Genomic DNA, 24,985 nt, shown 5'->3' with positions numbered 1-24,985 from the left:
GCCCAGCAGCATGCAGCTCGATTGGCATTCGCCATAGAATACCAGAATTGGCAGATGCACCACTGGTGCCCGGTGCTTTTTACAGATGAGAGCAGGTTCACCCTGAGCACGTGACAGAAGTGAAAGGGTCTGGAGAAGCCATGGAAAACATTATGCTGCCTGTAACATCATTCAGCATGAGCAGTTTGGTGGTGGGTTAATGATTGTCTGGGGAGGCATATCCATGGAGGGTCACACAGATCGCTAGAGGCTTGACAAAGGCACCTTGGCTGCCATTAGGTATCAGGATGAAATCCTTGGACCCATTGTCAGACCCTATGCTGGTACAGTGGCTCCTGGTGCACGACAATTCCTGGCCTCATGTGGTGAGAGTATGCAGGCAGTTCCTGGAGGATGAAGGAATTGATACCATTGACTGGCCACCACACTTTCCTGACCTAAATCCAATAGAACACCTCTGGGACATTACGTTTTGGTCCATCCAATGCCACCAGGTTGCACCTCAGACTGTCTAGGAGCTCAGTGATGCCCTGGTCCAGATCTGGGAGGAGATCCCCCACAACACCATCTGTCATCTCATTAGAAGCATGCACCGATGTTGTCAGGCATGTATACAAGAACACAGGGGCCATACAAAGTGCTGCATAATTTTGAGTTGCTGCAATTAAATTTTGGCAAAATGGACTAGCCTGCCACATAATTTTTCACTCTGATTTTTGGGCGCCTTTGAATTCAGGGCTCTGTAGGTTGATCATTTTCATTTCCATCAAACGATGTGGCATCCTTTCATTCCTAACACATTACCCAGTCTATATCAGTATAGATATCCTGGAGGATTTCTTTTTCCCATTGAGATCTGATGTGTTTTCAAAGTGTTCCTTTAATCTTTTTGAGCAGTTTATATGTATGTATATATATATATATATATATATATATATATATATATATATATATATATATATATATATATATATATATACACATATATGTGTATATCCTTCTATATAAAAGCGGTCAGGTGTCCTTCCGTCCCGAGAGTGCAACTCGGGCGCTGAGTTTCACATACACCCCATCCATTTTGCAATGCACGATGGGATTTGTAGTTTCGTTTTTCCAGGTAAAAATGATTTTCTACTCCAGACTGTGCGAGTAGCACGGAGTTTCACACACGCCCGTTCATTCTGCAATGCACGATGGGATTTGTAGTTTCGTTTTCCAGGTAAAAGATGATTTTCTACTCCAGACTGTGTGATATCTTCTTCTTCTTTCTTACTATATAAAAGTGGTCGAGATTGTCCTTTCGTCCCGTGAGTGGAAAGCGTAGCGGTATTCCGCTTATCACAGACTTACTACTTGCAGCTTGCGGTACGAAGCGACATGTGAGCAGAGTTCTGGTGCTCCCATTGTTCCCTTGCTTTTGTGCGCGATGCGCTGGAAAAATAGACAAAATTATGTCTCTGGAAATAATTAATGTTGATGGAGTACAAATGCCTCACCGCGTAGTAAATATCAGGGGAGTTCAAAAGGGCGACCTCAATATAGAAAAAAAGTTTAAATTTTATCACAAAAATAACAGAAACTACGAGTATTAAAGTAATACCGCTCAAATGCAATATAGCCAAATTAATGAGTTTGTATAAAATATCAAATTGATCTACATATTGAAATGCCTTAAGAAGTGGTCAACTTAAAAGTCGGTCGCCTTAAAAGGCGGGTCAGCTTAGTATATATATGTGTGTATATATACATATATACATATGTACATATGTACATACAATACATATATATGTAGTGCCAAACACTAGTCTTTCCCTGACCATCTCATTTTCGTTTGCATAAGCACAGCCCTTTACCCACAACGCATCATAGGGACTCCACTTCCGGTCATTGAGGACGTTAACAAGAAGAGATGTTTACGCCAAGCTCGTTGCATTCTTAAGGACTCCTCTCATCCAGCCAACAAACTCTTCCAGCTCCTCCCCTCCAGAAGGCGCTACAGGAGCCTTCCAACTAAAACCAGCAGGTCTAGGAACAGCTTCTTCCCCACAGCGGTCACACTTCTGAACTCAGTCTCACGTTGAACCTTCACATCCACACACTTAATCCTCTACACTACTCCTCCTCCCTTCCTTGTACATATCTGTACATACCTGTGCACACACAGCACACCTGTACATTGTACATCATATATCATATATTGTACATCTGTATATATTACAATACTCATAGTATTACAGCACATACATATCACATCTGTATATTGTACATCTGTGTATATATATAATAGTACTTATATTATTACTGCACATACATAACACACTTGTATGTTGTACATCTGTATGTGTGTATATATAGATATATATATATATATATATATATATATATATATATATATATATATATATATATATATATATATATTATAGTATTATAGTACATACAAATACATGTATAGGTACATAAATGTATATTGTAAAATATGTATATTTGCCATCCGCATTTAGAACATTTGTATATCTATTTATATATATCTATATATCTATTCCCATCTTCACTGTGCTCTTAACTGTACATATCATATTTAACTGTATATATCGCATTTAACTGTAAATATCGTATATAACTGTACATAATATGCACATATTATATTTATTGTACTTCTGCTCTTTGCACTTCTGATTAGATGCTAAACTGAATCTCGTTGCCCTGTATTTATACATGTGTAATGACAATAAAGTGAATCTAATCTAATTTAGCGGCAGAGTACTTCCTGCGCCACCACCACCTATTTAAAGCATCATGATGCTCCAACAATGATGGATGGATTAAAAGGCAGAAGTCTACGTGACCATCATCATCAAGTCCTTCTGCGAGAACCCTAAATCCAAAGAGGACTGTCATTTATGTTAGGTAGAATGCCCAGAGGGGACTGGGCAGTCTAATGGTCTGGAATCCCTACAGATTTTATTTTTTTCTCCAGCCGTCTGGAGTTTTTTTTTTGTTTTTTCTGTCCGCCCTGGCCATTGGACCTTACTCTTATTCTATGTTAATTAATGTTGACTTTATTTTCTTATTGTGTCTTTTATTTTTCTATTCTTTATTATGTAAAGCACTTTGAGCTACTGTTTGTATGAAAATGTGCTATATAAATAAATTTTGTTGTTGTATTGGATTGCCGCTGACAGATGGCCTTATATGGGCAGGCACTCAATTACATGGGAGGCATGACGATGATGGACACAACTCCACCTCACACGGCAACCGAGCTGCAGGCTATGGCCGATATATACAGGTGCTGGTCATAAAATTAGAATATCATGACAAAGTTGATTTATTTCAGTAATTCCATTCAAAAAGTGAAACTTGTATATTAGATTCATTCATTACACACAGACTGATGTATTTCAAATGTTTATTTCTTTTAATTTTGATGATTATAACTGACAACTAATGAAAATCCCAAATTCAGTATCTCGGAAAATTAGAATATTGTGAAAAGGTTCAACACTGAAGATACCTGGTGCCACACTCTAATCAGCTAATTAACTCAAAACACCTGCAAAAGCCTTTAAATGGTCTCTCAGTCTAGTTCTGTAGGCTACACAATCATGGGGAAGACTGCTGACTTGACAGTTGTCCAAAAGACGGCCATTGACACCTTGCAGAAGGACGGCAAGACACAAAAGGTCATTGCTAAAGAGGCTGGCTGTTCACAGAGCTCTGTGTCCAAGCACATTAATAGAGAGGCGAAGGGAAGGACAAGATGTGGTAGAAAAAGGTGTACAAGCAATAGGGATAACTGCAACTTGGAGAGGATTGTGAAACAAAACACATTCAAATCTGTGGGGGAGATTCACAAAGAGTGGACTGCAGCTGGAGTCAGTGCTTCAAGAACCACCACGCACAGACGTATGCAAGACATGGGTTTCAGCTGTCGCATTCCTTGTGGCAAGCCACTCTTGAACAAGAAACAGCGTCAGAAGTGTCTCGCCTGAGCTAAGACAAAAAGGACTGGACTGCTGCTGAGTGGTCCAAAGTTATGTTCTCTGATGAAAGTAAATTTTGCATTTCCTTTGGAAATCAAGGTCCCAGAGTCTGGGGGAAGAAAGGAGAGGCACAGAATTCACGTTGCTTGTGGTCCAGTGTAAAGTTTCCACAGTCAGTGATGGTTTGGGGTGCCATGTCATCTGCTGGTGTTGGTCCATTGGGTTTTCTGAGGTCCAAGATCAACGCAGCCGTCTACCAGGAAGTTTTAGAGCACTTCATGCTTCCTGCTGCTGACGAACTTTATGGAGATGCAGATTTCATTTTCCAACAGAACCTGGCACCTACACACAGTGCCAAAGCTACCAGTACCTGGTTTAATGACCATGGTATCCCTCTTCTTGATTGACCAGCAAACTCGCCTGACCTTAAATCCATAGAAAATCTATGGGGTATTGTGAAGAGGAAGATGCAAATACACCAGACCCAACAATTCAGAAGAGCTGAAGGCCACTATCAGAGCAACATGGGCTCTCATAACACCTGAGCAGTGCCACAGACTGATCGACTCCATGCCACGCCGTATTGCTGCAGTAATCCAGGCCAAAGGAGCCCCAACTAAATATTGAGTGCTGTACATGCACATACTTTTCATGTTCATACCTTTCAGTTGGCCAACATTTCTAAAAATTCTTTTTTTGCATTGGTCTTAATTGATATTCTAATTTTCCAAGATACTGAATTTGTGACTTTCATTAGTTGTCAGTTATAATCATCAAAATTAACAGAAATAAATATTTGAAATACATCAGTCTGTGTGTAATGAATGAATCTAATATACAAGTTTCACTTTTTGAACGGAATTACTGAAATAAATCAACTTTGTCATGGTATTCTAATTTTATGACCAGCACCTGTAAATAACATAAGTAGGTTCCAGTTATGACCGTTACGCATAGAATTTCGAAATGAATCTTGCCTAACTTTTGTAAGTAAGCTGTAAGGAATGAGTCTGCCAAATTTCAGCCTTCTACCTACACAGGAAGTGGAGAATTAGTGATGAGTGAGAGTGAGTGAGTGAGTCAGCCAGTCAGTCAGTCAGTCAGTTAGTGAGGGCTATGCCTTTTATTAGTATAGTTTAATCTATTAGAAATTAATGATTATTTTTGATTCATATTTAACCTTTGATAAACTCTTTCTAAATCCTGCTTTCTTAGATTGAGAAATATTGAAAGTGATTTTTAAAAAATCTAGTTCAATCATTTCAAGTGAAAATGACCACTGTAATTCTTGCTAATCAAGCTGTTCAAATTGTTTAAGTACTACTCTAGTTAAATCAAAATATGTCAGCAAAGATCTTAAACTAAACCAAGTAGTAAAACCAACACTGTGGTTTTCATTACAGCTTCCAATTCAATTTAGAACTTATTTTATAAACCTTTTTCTCTCATATAATGTTTCAAATAGTTATCTATTAACTTATTATTGCTTACGCTCCATGATGTATATTGCAGTCCCTAAATGGAAACCTGTTTAAAATATCAAGCTTAAATAAAACTCAGGAAAGATCAAGCTATAAATAATTACCAATGCCCCAATTTTCTCAGCATCCACTTGTTATGTATTTTCATATTTCTTTTTTAATGAACTACAGTAACTGTTTTGAATGGCTGTCATTAAGTCTAAGTCTATCTTTCTCTTTTGATATTTGTGGCAGTACTTGGTTTACTTTGTGTTGAATGTGCTCTCATAAATGATAAACTCGGGTCTCAGATACCCTTCAATCCAAACAAAACTGTCTTTATTTGCCACTTCAAAATACAACTCTGCTAGGGCCAATGGAATCTGGACCTAAAACTACCAAATATTTGCTGATGATTTTCAATTTGTTTAATTTTTAAATGTCCTTTATTTTATTTATACTAACTACTGTATTGGGAACTGGGCTATTATGCAGAACTATGCATAAAAATAATCTGAATATAGGTGGGTATTTCACAAACGTAAAGCAACAAATGCAAACATATCTAAGTAAGAAGATAATCTGGTTTAAGATTATACCTTGAGCATGGAAAAGGCACTACATAAATAACATTTTTTACTATTATTATTATTAAACCTGGTGAACAGCTCACACATAGATGTACTAACAGTACTGAATCAGAAGATGCAGATGCTGAATGGATACATAAAGATGCCTTAACACTAGAATTACCAGAGCCTACGAAAAAACTCGTAATTCCGTCCCACCTTAAACTGCTTCTTAAATCCCTTCACACCTCTCCGCCAGCGCCCTTTGTCTTCTAAATGTGCCGATAAAGAGAAGCTAGGAGCAGCCGGCTATTCCATCCCCCCACCAATTTAGAACGCGCACGAACTTCTCCCAGCTCATGCCTTGATTGAGTATCTGGGAGTGAAGTGGAGTTTTAGAGTGGAAATAATAGATCGTTGTTTGGAACACACGCATTTCATGTCTGTTCCGTTTCTACAGTAATCTGTGTCAACACATTGTTAAAACAGAAACGTTTTTTTATATTCTAGTAGTAGATGACAAAATGTAGGCATAAACTGTATAATGTATGAAGCCTGAAGTCCAAATAGCAAAGAAACATTTTCACAAGAATAACACAATTGCGCTTTTATTCAAAAATATAACTGCAGAAACAAAAAGCCGCCTAAACATGTGACATTGACACTATTTTATTGTAACTGCCTCCGTGGCTCGATAGACTCACCCCCCGCTTGGGAATCAAGAGGTCACGAGTTCGATCCTGTGCTCCTCCGTTTTGAGAAGTAAACTGCTCTTAGTCTTACTGTTTTAAAATAAAAGCATACATTTGATTTCAGTATGTAACAGCCGGTGCAATTTATGATCCTTGTAAAGGCTAGCTTTTTTTTTTTAATTCACTTTTCTTTCTCTCAGTCGCTTCAGAATCAATCCATACAACCCCATCTGACACAGCTGTTTTCACTAAAGACGCCGCTATAGCTCTGCAGTGTACCACGATGCATACTAACGCCAAACACCCTCAACCCAGGAACATATATTGGTGTAAAAGTATAACAAAAGTGCACTTTTATTCAAGTGCACTTTTTCCATCGCCTTTTCCTGTAAGAAGCAATGTACACACTTCTCTCTATGCTGTGGTTTCTATTACACACCTGAAAGAAAGAGACAATACATGTGAAAATATCCAGCATACAGCAACATGCGGGACTGGCAGGAACACTCAATAAAACTGAATAAAAAGAAAATCAAGTGACGGTGAGATACTAAGAAGGCAGCTTCGCCAGCGCCTGTGTGTCAGAACCGGTGGGGGCGTTAGTATGCATCGTGGTACAACGCAGAGCTATAGCGCGTCTGTATTCTGTTTCTTTTGTACTCCGGGCACACAGAGGAGAGAATAGTAAAGAGCAGTAACTTCGGCGCTATATGCAATCATCAGACACTCCCCATCTGCCTGTTGTTTTGTTATACTTTTCAATACTTTTTATACTGCTCAAATGGGCATGCTCAAAAAAATACACGTGTAATGCCACGAAAACTGCACGCAGACACTTCATTTCGCAAACAAAACAAGTGCACTTTTATTCAAAACTACCTGTATAACCGAAGAAAAAGAAAGCAAGTTACAGTAGGCGATTGATACGACAGCTTGCATGGTGCAATGCTAAGAAGTGCAGATTTTCATTCCGTGCTATATAAAATCATCACATTCAAATATTAACAGTTCCCACACACCCAAGGACCGTCCTTCCTACATTTACGACACGTGTACTTGTTGCCGTGTACACACCTCTCTGTGCTATGGTTTCTATTACACTGAATGAGCACCTGACACTGCACTTTCTTCCCTGGGGGAAGGTCCCGCATCAGAGAATTTCCAGTTCCTGCATAAATTCACACCCGATCTGACGCTGTTCGCTTTCAAATAATATTGCATTAGTGCGATTATATTTTCACATGTATTGTCTCTTTCTTTCAGGTGTGTAATAGAAACCACAGCATAGAGAGAAGTGTGTACATTGCTTCTTACAGGAAAAGGCGATGGAAAAAGTGCACTTGAATAAAAGTGCACTTTTGTTATACTTTTACACCAATATATGTTCCTGGGTTGAGGGTGTTTGGCGTTAGTATGCATCGTGGTACACTGCAGAGCTATAGCGCGTCTTTAGTGAAAACAGCTGTGTCAGATGGGGTTGTATGGATTGATTCTGAACGCGACTGAGAGAATGAAAAGTGAATAAAAAAAAAAGCTAGCCTTTACAAGGATCATAAATTGCACCGGCTGTTACATACTGAAATCAAATGTATGCTTTTATTTTAAAACAGTAAGACTAAGAGCAGTTTACTTCTCAAAACGGAGGAGCACAGGATCGAACTCGTGACCTTTTGATTCCCAAGCGGGGGGTGAGTCTATTGAGCCACGGAGGCAGTTACAATAAAGTGGTGTCAATGTCACATGTTTAGGCGGCTTTTTGTTTCTGCAGTTATATTTTTGAATAAAAGCGCAATTGTGTTATTCTTGTGAAAATGTTTCTTTGCTATTTGGACTTCAGGCTTCATACATTATACAGTTTATGCCTACATTTTGTCATCTACTACTAGAATATAAAAAAACGTTTCTGTTTTAACAATGTGTCGACACAGATTACTGTAGCAACGGAACTACATGAAATGCGTGTGTTCCAAACAACGATCTATTATTTCCACTCTAAAACTCCACTTCACTCCCAGATACTCAATCAAGGCATGAGCTGAGAGAAGTTCGTGCACGTTCCAAATTGGTGGGGGGATGGAATAGCCGGCTGCTCCGAGCTTCTCTTTATCAGCACATTTAGAAGACAAAGGGCGCTGGCGGAGAGGTGTGAAAGGATTTAAGAAGCAGTTTAAGGTGGGACGGAATTGCGAGTTTTTTCGTAGGCTCTGGTAATTCTAGTGTTAAGGGATTTAATGTTTTATAATAAGGTAAAAAATAAAGGATGATAAATTAAGATACATCTGTATGTAAAAAAAAACAAATACATAAATAAAATGTGTGTCTACATGTCACAAAAGATATGAAACACAAATTCCTAAACAAACCAATACTCAACTTTAATATAAATTAAAATACAGATGTTTGTGTCTAAACTAATCTACATTTACAGTATGAGTAATTTACTTCTGTTATTGCAGTTTATGCATTTAATCTAACATTAACGAAAACACAATACAAAATTTAAAAAATCATTAAAATGATTGTAATATACACATGGTATAGTCTGAAAAAAATATATTAGGGATATTAATTTAAAATGCTGCATTAAATCTTCATGCTTAATATAAAAGTTATAAAAGAAATTATCTTTATATGCACCCATGCACCCTTTTGCTGAACTTGATTTTTTCCATTTTGCCAATCTGATTCTATTTCTGAGTCTATCCAAGTCAGACCAGACAAATGTTCAGATCCAGATCTGAAAACCCTGTAAGAATGTTCTTAAGACATATGCAGGGTAATAATTCATCTTATTTTTTTAACCTTTAAAAACTCCACTTTTATGTTAATATTTAACATAAGCACACTTCTGACAAATACAGAAAACAATAATGTTATTGCATCAAAATCAAGAAAGATGAACGAAAAAGTCTAGTAACTTTTTTTAAAATAGAGTTAAAATTATTTATAAAAACTGTGATTGCTTATGAGATTTGTTGTAATTTACCAACTTTTCATTAATAAAAAGAAAATGCACATGTCCTTTTTGTGTCAAATAGAACTTTTAAGTTAATTACAAATGGTGAAGCTTCAGATGCAAAACAAAATCTAAAGCAGATTCAGCAGACAGTAGAAAAAATGGTGGGTTGTCCCTGCACATGCTTAAGTCACGTGACAGAAAGACTGAAAATTATGGCAGCTCACTGAAAATGGTCTCAGAAATCATGGCCTGAATTAATGCTAAAGCAAAGCATGCAACATATACTCCACCTTAAGCAACTTGTTGTTCTAGAAACTTAAAAATATATTTTAACACAGTACACTAACATTGTGTTATTGCATATTCAACTTACTTTTCAGTCGATAAATATATAGAATACTTTATTTGTACCCAGAGGGGAATTAAGCTGGTATTTCATATATTTAATCTAGATGACTGTAATAGTTTAAGTATAAATTTATAAATTATAAAAGCTCATTTCATTTTATCAATACAACAACCTTTGTCGCTCTAAAGATCAGGTGGAAATGCTCTGGAGAGTGTCTAGGTCAGCATTTGTCATAGTCATAAATTAAACAACACAGAAAAGGTTCTCATGATGGATGAGCATGCTTTACCTGGTAGAGTCAAAGGTGAGATCAGAGTAAATAAAAATCCCAACCTTAAAACCAAGTAATATCATGTATAATAATAATAATATCAAGTATATCACCCACATGATAAATTGTCCTCTAAGGTTATCTTTCATTATGCAATTATGAGACCCTCACGGAAATCATACAGAAAAAGCTCATTTTATTTAGGGATAATCAGAATCATTTCAATTGATATCAGGTAACAGCAATTTACTTTTATACATGTTTGGCAGGCAACTGGTTAGTTCTGAACACAGTTACAATCGCTATTATAAAGGATGTGAACATCAATACTTACCAATCAAGGCTTTGATTTTTTTAATCACGTTTCCGAAACACAACCCCTTATTTTTCAATCAAACACTGTCAACTATAATGTTTGTTAAAGGTAAAACAGGTCAGGCAATTTGTCTGTATTTCAGCCTTCATATAGAAGAAAGCTAAAACTTCTACAAGAGTACATATTTAAAGTCTACTGTACATATGAATGAATTCCAAACAAGAGAAAAGGCAATCTTCAAAAATACTGATTTGGTCAATTTTCTAAAATTCAATATTAATTTGTTAGCATCTAGGAGAAGCAAGAGAAGGATGCTAAGCAATAAGTAGCGTACCTGTGACGCAGAAAAGCATCCCCATAGTAACTTGCTGCCTACCCCGTATAACTTTACTTTGAGTGTCTAGCGGCACAAAACACAGAGAGAGAGAAAGAGAAAGAAAAAAATATATACCTAGAACAAAGGGGGTTATTGTAGTTCCTTATTCGCTGGCTCCTTACATCTAAGGGCGCGAGCGCCAGTCTAGATACCATTTTAAACGTGGCGCTTTGATCAGGCGCTTGCGCCGTGCTTAGGAATCTGGGAAGAGACGGCTGTGGGGATGAAAGGTTTTTTTTTTTTTCTTTAAAAGTCATTGAGTTTTGTTGGTCTAACGTTTTTTTTTTTTTTGTTCGTTATTTCAGAGATTACAGATATAGGAAAGTGTTATTGGTTTATTGTTATTATTTCTTGTGAGCAGAGTTAGGTTAGTGTGGTTGTGGAGCCTTTGGGTGGTTCCCCTGACCCAAACCCGAAACAGAATATGGTTAGTGTTGCCCTACAACATTGGGCTTCAGGAAAGAAATGAGAACGGCTTTATAAGGGGTTGGACATAGGCCGCTAGGGGAGGAACGTTTACCTGATTGAGGATTGTAGAGTTGTGTATGAGCTGCTTGTGAGGAGAACGACAGTCTCATATTAGTCAGTTCAGGCTCCTGATTTTTGGAAATTGGAGGAGCTTCAATATTTAAGACTGCTTCAGAGCCTTATTTTTGTAATTAATGGCCAGGCAGGTCTTTTTTCATAGAAAGTGAAAGTTGCCTCGAAGATAAGGCTGTATTTTGATTATTTTGGTTTTTTTTTTTCTCATATTATTTTTGTTTGACATTTGTGGTGCAGAAATTTATAGGTTATTTATTTATTTTGTAAATTTTTTTGTGTGTGTGTATGGACACTTTATATATTACTGCCCCAGAACTTTACTTGCAAATGGATTGAAACAATTAACTACTGTTTTACTTTTTTCTTCATGCTGTCATTCTTTGGTTTTGTCTCTGACGGTATCAATTCCCGGTCCTGTTCGGTCACAAACTACTAGTAGGTTACCTACTCCTGTAGGTGGCTTGTGACATATCCATTTTAGGACATCCTCCTCCATTCGATAAAGCACCATCCTCCTTTTCTTACTACGAGAACAGCATCCTTTCTGTAATGAAACTTTCCTGCTCCCTGCAGCAAAACTCCATTCTCTATCATACCTTTTTCAAAACTTCCAGCCTAACACAAAATACCATTCACATTCCTCTGTAGGACAAAATGCCATCCACCTCCCCGTCTCCAAACTCTGCAAAAATATCTCTCCACCTTCCTACCTCAGACACAAAACCAAGAAAAATGCAGACTGGGTTCTTTGGAAGGGAGCATGGTACACATCAATCACTGTTATAATGATGGCAGTTAACTCTCCTAATTTTCACTATCAGCTAATAATTAGTAAAAAAAATAAGCATCTGTCAACATTTAGTTAAAGTTACAAATTCATCTCCATGTTTACATGGGTGGCAATACATTTTAGACAGACAATCATGTTTATACTCTTTAAAGTTTTGAATTCAAAACTCCTGCGCATTGCAGCTTTATCACGCCATATGGCGCTTTGCTTATATAATGTTATTTGTAATCTGTAATCTACTTTTTTGGCAAACCACAAATGAAAAGTGCAAAACATGACAGTTACTTCTTTGAAGTTTAATACGTTGTTCATTTTCCTTTTTCTGACATTTACAATTCCAGTACCTCATTGCATTTTTCTGCTATTTTAATTATTTATATATATTTCAAAAAAGAAACTGCATCGTGCACAAGTTGAAAAATACACAAAGCAAGTAAATACTGTAAGCATATATGTTTAATATAGCATTTTATATAGTAAACAATTACGAGCAATGTGAATAGAAAGCCTTCTTTGCATGTGTTGTTCTGTAGGACTTTTGTTGTTAAAAGAAAATGAAATTTCTTTGTGTATGCCAACAAACTGTTCAGAGTTTATACATCAACAGAAAGCATGAACACTTTTACATAAAACTGTTATCTAACCTGTTTAAATATAAAATTACCTGGGAAAGCATAGACTTAAAGTCGTTCTTATTATTTACATTTTTCCTAGGAAACCTAATACGTAAACACTCCAGTAATATCAGTATAATATGTATCAGTAATCAGTCAATCTTTGCTGCTCGCAATATTGATATCAAAAATTCCATATCAATTGGGCACTACTTTAAAATGCTCTTCAAACTCTTCAACCACTTCAAGCTTAAACTACTTGCACTAATGCAATTTGTACAGAGCATAAGCAAATTCTTACTTGCACATCTGACAAAGATTCAGTGTGACTTATTGCAGTGTTACAGTCATGGCCAGGAAGAAATCACAGAATACTATGCAATCACTTGATCATAAAGAAAAAAATTAAACAAAAAATAAAATAAAATAAAAAACTAATGGTCATAAATACTTCACCTACATCTACATCCTATTCTCCATCTGGAAACCTGTTAACATAGCTTGGCATTGAGATTATCTGCATTAAACATTTGCCTGGTGAAAGAATATGGAAATCCTAGAGGAGAAATGGCTTAAACAGTCAGTGCAAGCTTTAATGGTCCTATCCATACAAGTTAACATATGATTGACTCCTTAGCAACGTAACACCTTGCCTCTCATTTGTTTCTGCCAACTGTTTGCTTTCTCTAGGAAGAACACTACCCACAAAGAACTTAAATATGTCAAAATATTTCAGATGACACAGAAACAAAAGAGAATAAATTAACATAAGATATAAAAACATTTAAAAAAATCAAAAGTCCTTTTGGGCATACCTTTTAGAAGTAGTTGCTTTTCCTGTCAGGTGGTGTGCTTATCAATCAAAGAGGTCTCTTGACCCTTGATTTCCAGCTTTTACCTTCTCAAACTTCTGGTCTGACACAACATTAAATTAATTAACAAAGTAATTTCCAAAGTCATCATTGAACTATAACTTTACTGAAGCAACAATTTGTGTGCCTGCTGCACCGAGTCTGAGCTGTTAGAGGTCCAGATATCCAAAGCAGCTACTCAGAGCTTTGTACTGTTCTTTTCATACAGGAAAAGTATACTCATCTCAACAAAATCAGCTGGAAAGAATTTAGGTTCCAAAATGCCTTTAACATTTACATAATTTGTAATAGCTTCATTTTGTATGCACTGGTAATCCAAACCTACAGTCACCAGTGTGGGTTTCCTTTATTTATAGCCCATATTGGACCTTTATCTTATAACTTTTTCCTTTAGCCAGAAATATTTTGATTTTTAGTAAACATATGGTCCTTGTATTTCCTCCTTTTCTCCTACCCATGTATTCTGATTTCCTCACTCATCACAAAAGCACGTAACTTATTATTCTTCATTTTGAAGACTACTTTATCTAAAGTGAAGTGCAAAAATAACTATACACTAGCAGGAGTACCCGGCTTGCCCAGCTATCTATAACTGGTGAATTTCCCAAATGAAAGAAACAGAACATAGAAATAACACAAACAGTTTTCTGATTCACATTTTATTTTAAGTTCCTCTACTTTGGATTGTGTCTGTTGTGGAGTTTGAGACACCCTTGAAATGGACTTTTCTCTGGCAACTGAAGTGGACAGTGGAATTGTACGTCTTTTTTTCGGTGGCATGGGTATATTCGCGTAAAGCAGGAGAATTATAATGTGTTACATGGTATTACGTACGGAATACGCACCACAGTGAGATGAATTTACTTTATTTACACTACGTCAGAAAGCGAACAAATCATAGACATATATAGACGCCACATTCACTGTGTTGCCAAGTCGACGCGATACATCAGCGCGTCTGCCGTGTTGCGAGTGGTAAAAGTGGCATTTAAACTAATACAGGTTGACGTGGAAAGTGGGTTTTCTGATGAAAAAACAATAACATTTAAAACAGTATCGTTTACATACAACAGATTTTGGTGAATCATTTAAATGTAAATATTTACGTCCATTTATACACTAATAAAGGCAATTATTAAATAATACTACTAATAATTAATTACTGTTGTTAAATAATTCCTCCAATATAAGTAACATTTCACGGACTGCCTTCTTCCAGCTCCGAAACATTTCTAGATTTCATCCTGTTCTTACGCAACATAGTACTGAAGTATTGATTAATGCCTGAGTCACCTCATGTACAGATTACTGTAATGCTATTCTATTTGACATCGCACAAAAACTTATCCATCGCTTACAACTTCTTCAGAATTCTGCCACCAGGATAATAACCTGCTGTTCTAAATCCACTGAACATATTACACCAATTCTCTCTTAGCTCCCGTGGCTCCCTGTTAACTACAGAATACAATACAAAATACCGCTCTTAACATTTGGTGCCCAGTGCGTCGATCGTGATTGACCGGTAGATCACAAAGGTAGATTGTGTTGCATTAAAAAAACATTTTTTAAACGTTAGTCTATCATGTGTCATCCCTATGGCATTTGCCACTTGATTGACATACAAGGTGGCCAGTCTGAGATCTCTTTTCTTCTGTCTTTCACTGGTTATCCCGCTCGTACGATCAAACGCGCGAGCTACTACAAAACTCCGGCTGTGATCTAGTTAGCCTTCCAATTATATCAACTAAAGAAGGGATTTAATAAAAAATAGTTTGGGGAGGGTATGGGCTGGATGTGGAATTGGAAGAGGATTTTTTTCTCACAATGTCACAATCAAAGTGTGTTTGTCTGATCTGTCAATCTATCATTGCTATTCCAAAGAAAGAAAATGTGGAAAGGCACTATCGAACTGTTCATAAAAACTACCAAACTGACGTCCCTTCAAAAAGCGATCTTAGAAAGAATTAGGAGAGGGAACTAAAATCGCAGTTAATCGGACAGATGGCATTTTTCACTCAGCTGAATTCAAAAGCTCCTTGACTGCATTATTCAGTTCTACTTATTTATGCAAGTCAACCGTTTCCTACATGAGGATTATTAAATTCAAATAATGTAGTGACCATTAATGTATTGAATTGTTATTGTGCCGTAAAGGTTATATATATATATATATAGCACTTTTAATGTCGGTAGATCATTTCAACCTGATCATTTTAAAAGGAGCTTGCAAGCCAAAAAAGTCCTGCAGACTGACACTCCTCTCGCTCACTCAGATCCTCATCTGCAGCTGTACTTTCTGTACCACATGTCAGACTCTGTTCTATGGGAGCTCAGGCATCTGTTATAGTGCTCCTGAACTCGGGAATTTTCTTCCGGCTCATATACGTCAGCTCAATTCAATAACACATTTTAAAACACCAAACTTACTATTATCTGCTTGAACCAACACAGACTTACTATACTCGGCCATCCAGTGGCGTCACTGTAGCATTCGAATATTCTTAGCCAATCATGCAATACTGTGTCCGCGTTTGCCACGTTATGTTCTAACTACAGAGGCAGAGTCCCATTGCATGGTTCTAACTTGTACTGAGTCGAGGTATTAACGCAAACACCATACATCGTCATATATACGGGGTAATTGACGCGAACACCATACATCGTCCTACATTCGAGGTATTGACGCGAACACATACATATGGATACTACAGTAGAGTCTCGCTTATCCTGCCTTCGCTTATCCAACATTCCGTATTATCCGACGTCCCACCGCAAAAGAAAAAAAATGCATCAATCAGCAACAAGAACTGCAAGTTGCGAGCATTGGCGTAGTCTATTTTTTGTTGCTCCCGACTCTACTGCAGCTAATTACAGTGGAACCTCTGCTTGCAAGCATAATTCGTTCTGGAAATGTGCTCGCAGTCCAAAGCACTCCTACAGTACATCAATGCGAATTTCCCCATAAGAAATAATGGAAACTCAGATGATTCGTTCCACGACCCAAAACTATTCATATAAAAATAATTAATACAAAATATAAAGTAAAATATATATAAAGTGAATTAACCTGCACTTTACCTTTGAAAAGAATCATGGCTGGTGTGAGTGAGTTTCTAAACTCTTGTGGGATTCCACCCAATGGGACGACACGCGGAAGAGCGTCCCAAAGCAATCGCAGTCTCTCAGCGCTGTAGCAGTTCGCCATTAAAGCCAATCTGAAAAATCGCTGACATGCTATAAGTGCCTGTCGTTGATGGGTGATACAAGGAACAAGGAACATTATAAATGCACAGGGCACAGTATTACCTCGACCCTGCCTGACTGCTGTGTCTGTGTACAGTATAGGAGAATGGCAGATCCCGCCACAATAAATAACCATGCTGTTGCTGTTTCAAGCTTAATAAAGCTGGTGTTGCTAAAAGTACTGAGACTCAGCTTCGAGTTGTTGACTATATGAGTGACGGAGTTAAGGCTTTAGAAACTGCAATTAATTACAAAGAGCAACAAAAAGAAGCTACAAGAGTCGACATAATGGTGCTGCAAAGATGGCAAGACTTAACAGCGAAGAAACGGCACTCGTCAGGAAAGCAGATTACAATCAAAAATGTCTTTAAATCATCACAGGACTGAACTTTGTAAGTACAGTACATACTGTATTTAACTTCAGACAATTCTGTAACTGCAAGTTCATTTTTTCAGTTAATTTAATGTTTTGTTGTAAAACATGATTATTGGGTTCGTAATGTGTAAAATTATAACATAGTTTGACGTTTAATAGGCTTTTTCTTAACACCTGCCATTATCCACCATTTTCGCTTATCCAACGTTCTGCCGGCCCGTTTATGTCGGATAAGCGAGACTCTGCTGTATCTAATTATATATAAGGATATAATATATCTAATTATACACTAGGCTTTGCTCAATCATCTGTGGCTTGCTGCTGCTGCCATGCCGCGTGATCTTCACTTTGCTCACCTACCCCTTCCCTGATGACCAAACCCCCCCCCTCCGCTAGCGCTACGCACATTTGTGAGGAGGAAAGCTCAACGCACCCCAAGGAGACACGGTTGCTCCTCTGAAACCCCTCTAAAATGGTTTCAATGGGAAACAAATAACTTTTTTTTTTTTCCTCCTCTTTGCTTGCTCAGCTGCTGGATTGCTGCTGCTGCCATGCCGCATGATCTGCATTTCATCTCTCTTCTCCCCCAGACATCCTCAAACACTATTCTATCTCTTTTCGCTGTTCCATTATTTCACCAAGTAATATTTTCCATTTGTTTGTGTTAATGCGATCTTTACTCTCCTTTTTTTGAGACTTTCGAATTTTCCTACTTCCATTATCTCTAACCTGCTCTGCATGTGTACCACGGGACTTCCTTCCAAAGATTGTAAGTATGACATGACTTGACCGTCTTGCGTGACGTGAAAGTGTCTCTCTTCAAAAGATCACGTCTCGTCACAATTTTTTTTTATAATAGAGAGATATGATATATTTGAGCAATTAGAAAGTGCAAAGTTCGAAAGCAAAAGACAACATAATTTAAAATGGGCAAATTGTCTTCTGACAAGTTTGCCCAGTGTAAGTAAATGTTGCAGGAAACTTTTGAATACCTCTGTGATAGTCTGGTAACCGAACTGGGGAAAAGATCAAAATTATGAGAAACACTGCCAGGATAAGTGGGGTGTAAGTCAATGATTTTTACTAAAATACTGAAAATTATGTTGAGTCTACATAAAACCAAAATAATTTTGACTCATGGTCAAAAAACCATGAAGCTTTCACTCATCACCCACTCTGAGATGGCAGAGGTGAGGTAAACACACAAGTTGCTGGAATCAGATCTAGCCCTCTTAATGGTGTGACATGGCTTTCCTGTACAACAAAGTTCTTAAAAGTACTGTATTTAGGCTGAAAAAAAGAGGTGTTACAAGCAGGCTAAGAAGGCAGCAGATACAACCATGGCTGAACTGAAGGTCTGTGTGTTGAAGGTCTTTATTAGTGTTGTAAATGATTTTCTCGCTAGGTTAAGGAGGTCCTGGAAAACTAGGCGATAACTCAGTTTGACAAAATATGGCGTAAACATTGGCCTTAAATTAGTTTGTCAGTACTGTCTATATTTTCTCTTTGGATCTGCCTATGGTATCTCATGTAAAGTTCTACCTGCCATGACTGGTTACATCTGAACCGAAGGGGTACCAATGTGTTGGGGAGGCATAGGAGTTGGTTAGTCGAGGTTTATTTAAATTAGGGTAGGGAGAGGCAGGGAGGTTAGGACAGGCCAGGTTTAAAACTGTACATGAAGGGACAAACAATAGTGTAAAAATAAAATGACAAAGTAATGTAATCTCTAATCCATTGTTTAAATACAAAAGTAAAATGAGCAACATGATAAAAATATCTTGTCTTAATGCTAGAAGTATCAAATATAAAACAAGTGATTTGGAGATTTATGTAGAGGAGTATAATTATATTATAGTAGTAACAGAAACCTTGCTAAATAACAAAGGTGGGGGATGAGTATAACAGAGGGATACAAATTTTTTAGGAAGGAAACACAGACCAGGAAAAGAGGTGGGGTTGTTCTTTATATCAACAGAATTTAAACGCAACTCCTCTTCAGTGGGACAATGAGCCCCACCTTAGTGAGGATATGTGGCTTTGTCTAGAAAGCATTAGGGAAAGAGGCCTTATTTTAAGAGTGGGTTATAGACGGCCCAATGCAGACAATAATTTCAATCTACAGAGGGATATTTCATTAATGGGAAATACTGTAGTCATGGGGGATTTTAACTACCCGAATATTAACTAGGATAACCTTGCAAATAGCAGAGCACAAAAGAAGCAGCTTTTAGATGTAATCAGTGACTGTTATTTAAAAACACAGGGTTGAAGCCTGTCCATATTAAGTATTTTGTAATAATCGGAACAGAACTGAGGGTGCAGAGGTGATTAAACCACTAGGGTCAAATGGCCATAATATATTACAGTTGTCTGTGTTTTGGAAAAGAGCGGCTGGTAAACAAAAACTATGAAGTTTAACTTTGGTGGGGCAAATTCTCAGTAGATGCGGCAAAGTCTAAGCAGGATAGACTAAGATAAGCTTTAAAATGCTGAGACAGTTGAGGCGCAGTGGAACAGGTTTAAAAACATTTTACATATAAGTATATGTAAAACATGTCCTGGGTATGACATTAAATTGCAAGTGATCGTCCAAAATGCAGGGAAATCACAGGGATTGGTGGCAGAATTGGCACTCCAACCCCCATAAAAAAATTCAGGCTGCTCTGAGAAAAGAGACAGGACTCTTATCTGCTCTCCGTAGGAGTAACTCTGATACAGTCACCCATAGGAATGGATGCTCGCATTATGATGGACATGGGGGAAAGCACTCAAGACCCTCACCCCAGGAAAAGGAAAAGCTGTCAGAGAGCCAATGGTGTCAGGCCCAATGGGGATTGGAACAGGTGTGGTACTAAGGCGTCACCCGCTGACCAGCAGCACTCGGGTCCCAATTTGAGGCGGCCAATTGGGGTAGGCACGTGAAATGTCTAGTTTCTCCGACATGATGCTCATCTTCCTCTGCTGTTGAAGGAGCTTTGTAAACTCCTTATTTCAGTAGCGGCAAGCTCTGAGGTGTGCAGACGTGGGACTGCCCAGATCTCTGTAGGTGGGTACACCTTTTATTTGCCTGATCGTTCTGATGGCTGTCATACTCGGGGAGTAGCTGTTGCTGTGGCAGAGTGGTTCCTTTCAATGGGTGTATTATGAGACTCAGATTAAGGCACTCTCTGGGTCTCTTTTCTGTTGTCTCAGTGTATGCCCCGAACCCAGTGAGTGATGTCTTGGTGAGGGAGACATTTTATTTGCAACTTTGCTCATTGGTTGATGGGTGCCCGCAAGGTGACACTCCTCTGGTCATGAGTGTCTTCAATGCGACCACTGGCACTGACAGGGCTGGCTATGAGGATTGTTTTGGTCCCGTGGGTTTGGTGACCGTGGTGAAAGTGACTCCAGTGGTGTGATGAAGGAGAGTCTTACAAAACTAAAGGGTCTACAGAAGTGCCCAGATTGTGAATTCTGACCATAGACTTGTTGTTGCTACTTTAAAGATCCAGCATGGGTCCAGTAGGCTACCACCTACTAGGAAAATAAGATCAGGCCATCTCTAACGAGTTTGCACAAAGTTTGTGTGAGAAACTTATGGCCTTTGGTGAGACTGTTGAAACTAATGTGATATGGGAGACCTTCCGTGACCAGACTCTGAAGGTTGCTGAGGGTTGTGTTGGTGTTACCAGTGTTCCCAAAAAAAGGTGTTTCATTTCATAGGGCATGAGAGTTGCAGTGCACAACTTGATGGCAACTCCAGTCTGTACCAAGAACTGAGAAGGCCGGCTACGTGGGCTCTGAGGGCAGATAAGGAGAAGTGTGTTAGAGGAATCAGTGAGCAAGTACCATACCATATATGGTCTTGTGACCCACATTCTGCTTACAGAAGAATCAAAGAATTATGCACATCCAAATTAGTTTCTTGGAGATTTGCAGTCAGGCTGGATAGGTCCTTATGGATGCCACTGCAGGTGTGACCCGCTAGGTTGGCTACTTTAAGCAGCTGATTAAAGCTGATCCTCTGGCTACGATGCTGGATATCTCTGGGTCCATGGTTCTTGAGGCTGATTCTCCAATTAGCTGTGAACCACCAAATCTCACTGAGACTGCACTGGTGTCGAACAAGCTGAAGGTAAAGAAGGTTGCACGGATCTGTGTATCCAGGGTGAATTTGTCTAGCCAAGGGGAAAGGCTGTCCTCCTTGCATTGAAAGCAATCTTTGCTTCCATTTGGGAGACTGATGTCATCCAACCAACTGGAAAACGGGACTTGCCATTCTTATCTGGAAAGTGAAGAGTGATCACCTGGATTGTGGCTACATGGGGATAACACTGCTGTCGATGCCAGGTAAGGTCCTTGCTGGGGTCATCCTGAATAGATCCATGATCACTTGCTCACCTATCAGTGACTGAACCAGTCTGGTTTTACACCTAAGACGTTTACCATTGACCACATCCTGGCACAGAGGGTTTTCATGGAGCGCAAACACGAATATTGACAAGAGTTTCTTTGTAACCTTTGTTGATTTTTGTAAAACGTTTGACTCAAGTTGATCAAGTCACCCTGTGAGGCATCCTGAGACTTTGCTGGAGCCCCTCAAGGTTGCTGGATATTATGGACGGCATGTACACTGGTAATGTGAGTGCTACACAGAGTGGAGGCAGAACCTCAGCGTGTTTCCCAGTTGATTCTGGGGTTCGTCAGTGGTGTGTTCTTTCTTCGACTTTGTTCAATGCTTGAATGGACTGGGTGTTGGGCAGGGATGTGGTGTCCAGCAGCTGAGGGGCATCTTTTGGTGAAGAGATATTTACTGATTTTGACTTTGCTGATGATGCTGTGATGTTCTCAGAGTCAATGGAGGCTCTGATTGGGACTCTTGAGAAACTGAGTGAGCAGTCTGAATGTCTGGGCTTGTGAGTGTCCTGAATGAAAACTAAGATCCATGCCTTTAGTGATTATCTCTTGAAGAGAGTCTTCAGCAGTGCGTCTGTCTGCAGAGACAGTGTTGACCTTGTTGAGAGGTTTCCTATTAAATCAGTAGATGGACTGGCAGAGCATGGGGGGGGTCATGAGGTCACTGGAACAGGGTGTGTAGCACTCCTGATATCTTTGCAATCTGGCGCAATTCCCCAAGGGTTAACCAGCTCACAGGTTCCTCATTATTGAGGACCCACGCGGCTGTACCAGGTAAGGGGAAGCCTACATAACACCTGGCTGCGGCAGATGCATGGTCATTTCTGTTGGGTGGGACTGGACCATGTGTCTGCAGGATCCTGAGCTGTTTTGTTGTGTAGTGGGTGTGGCAACGCGCTGTACCAGTGCATGCTCTCCAACCTGACCTGACTGTATCATTCTACATGGTGCAAGAAGTACATGAAGGCATGCTATGTCATGAGTGGGTTTCCAAAGCCAAGTTGCTGATTCCCTCAAATTTCAGAATTTAACTGTAAAAAGCAAGACAATATTTTTCAATTGAGGGAAAACATAAAAAAAATGAATGGAGTAAAAACTAATCATTTTCTGTATAATTAGTTTGTAAAAATTTTACCTACACTTTTACGGAATGTACTGTATATATCAAGCGGTATGATGGACTGATCATAAAATTGTCCACATCAGCAGTCTGCAATCATTTCTTCCTGCCTGTGCTTGGCTCCCATACCAAAAACAGTGGTACCTTTCACAGATGGGTGGAAACTCCCCTCTAATTTTTTTCAAGTTTCATACTCCCCCCAGTAATAACTGTACAACTTTAATATGTCATTTTGCTCTCAAATATATTTTATAAATCTGCTTTTCTTTCTACTCACATGCACAGTTGACACATTTAGCACAGGGGCTCATTATTTAGAACTGCTAGGCAAAGCATAAAACAAAACAGATAAAGTCAGCTGGGGAAACGCGCACTGTTTTTTATCCGTCAGAGTCAGCATGAAATTGTATCCTCTTTGCCTTGTTTGGAATTGTATTATTCACCTAAATGGGGGCTGCACATAAAGAAAGAGTATAAATCCTTGGAACATTGCCCGGCACACCTTTGAAGCCGATGGACAGATGGAAGATAAAGTCATCTGATCCTAAAAGTCCTTCCAATGCAGCTGCGAAAATGGAAAACTCTACACATCGGGCCCCCACTCCTGACCTGGGTTCTTGCAATAGGCTTCCTTGTCTGTTATGCAGCATAAGCCGACATTAAAGAAAGCTAAGTTATTTCTCCTGTGTATCACCTTTTAATATCATATCTATATTGATTCGGGCTACGTAATACACCACAATTACAAAAGAAAACATTCCAACAAAGGTACTAATGCCCCCTGCTGGATACACCCTCATCAAAGAGCTAGCAAACTGCTCTACATTAATTTAAATCCCTTCCATTGAAAGGGAAGTAGGAAGCCACAATTTCAGGCAAGATACACCACTAAACAGGTAAAATGGTTGCTCTCAGTTAATTTTGTCACCAGTCCATCTAGCAGACAGGCAAGGATAGTAGTAACATCAAACCATGCCACGACAATGGCAACAGATCATTCCCCATCAGCAAAAAAACACCCTCTCAGATGACTGGTCTCAGTTTCCAGCATGGACCCAGAATAATAATGTCACCCAGTTTTTAGCTCTGACTGTCAGTTGGAAGAAATCACTAGCTTTTACAACGCTTCATTTCAGTTAAACAGTTAGGCTCTCCTGATTTGCATTAGTTCTAAGCAAGATGCTATGAGCTGGCAAGAGAAGAGAGGCAGATGATGTTCTTTAATGTTGGAAAGTACTGCAGCTGTCACCAAACTGCAAGTGTGCCACGACTGGCTTCCTGATCTCCAAATGGGCCTCCACACATTTTTTAATATTTATGAAAGACTACAGCCTCTACTGAAAAGAAAAGACTCAAGATTGCAAAAAAAAAAAAAGCGTACCTGTCGTAAAATGTGTCGTGGTGGTGTTATGGTACTCTCATCTTGGTGAAATAAGCAAACCATCAGTAAGTCAGAGTGTTTGAGAAGTGTGTTGTGTTTTCTGATCAACACTGCAAGAGATGTACAACAATCTTCCAAGAAAGAACAGACTCCATAAAATTGGTCATGAAATTTCAGTCATCACGTGCAGCCATACCACATGCTCTTGAGAAACTGTCACCCTCTTGAAGCTGCACAAGTTCAGGCCCAGCCAGTACTTGGATGGGAGACCAACCAGAAAAAGATTGGGTTGTTGCTGGGAGTGGTGTGGGCATGTCCAGCAGGGAGCACTTACTCTGTGGTCTGAATGTGGATCCCAGTGCCCAAGTGCAGTGATGGGCAATGCCATTTTTACAGTATAGTGTCCCCTTCAGATGAGACGTAAAATTGAGGTCCTGACTCTGTTGTCTTTACAGATCCCTGGGCATTCTTGGTAAAGAGCAGGGTGTATCCCGATGTCCTGGCTAAACTGCCCACCAAGGACTAGTCATTCTGGCCCCCTAATTATTCCCTGTATCTAATTGGCTAACTATTTCTCACCTCTTCACCACCTAACAGCTAATGTATGGTGAGGGTACTGGCACAAAATGGCTGCTGTTGCATCATCCAGCTGAATGCTGCACAT

The 24,985-nt window shown here is 38.9% G+C and overlaps 1 protein-coding gene across 12 annotated transcripts in view; it reads right to left on the bottom strand.

Annotated features, from left to right (window-relative positions):
• The window catches only part of c2cd5 (C2 calcium dependent domain containing 5), a 182,365-nt gene that overhangs the window by 106,550 nt on the left and 50,830 nt on the right, over positions 1-24,985 (bottom strand). The gene's annotated exons all lie outside the window — the stretch shown is intronic.

The sequence above is a fragment of the Polypterus senegalus genome, chromosome 8, assembly GCF_016835505.1.
Source record: "Polypterus senegalus isolate Bchr_013 chromosome 8, ASM1683550v1, whole genome shotgun sequence".
Classification (NCBI taxonomy): domain Eukaryota; kingdom Metazoa; phylum Chordata; class Cladistia; order Polypteriformes; family Polypteridae; genus Polypterus; species Polypterus senegalus.
Note: the sequence above shows the minus strand (reverse complement) of the source record. Positions and strands in the feature narration are given on the sequence as shown.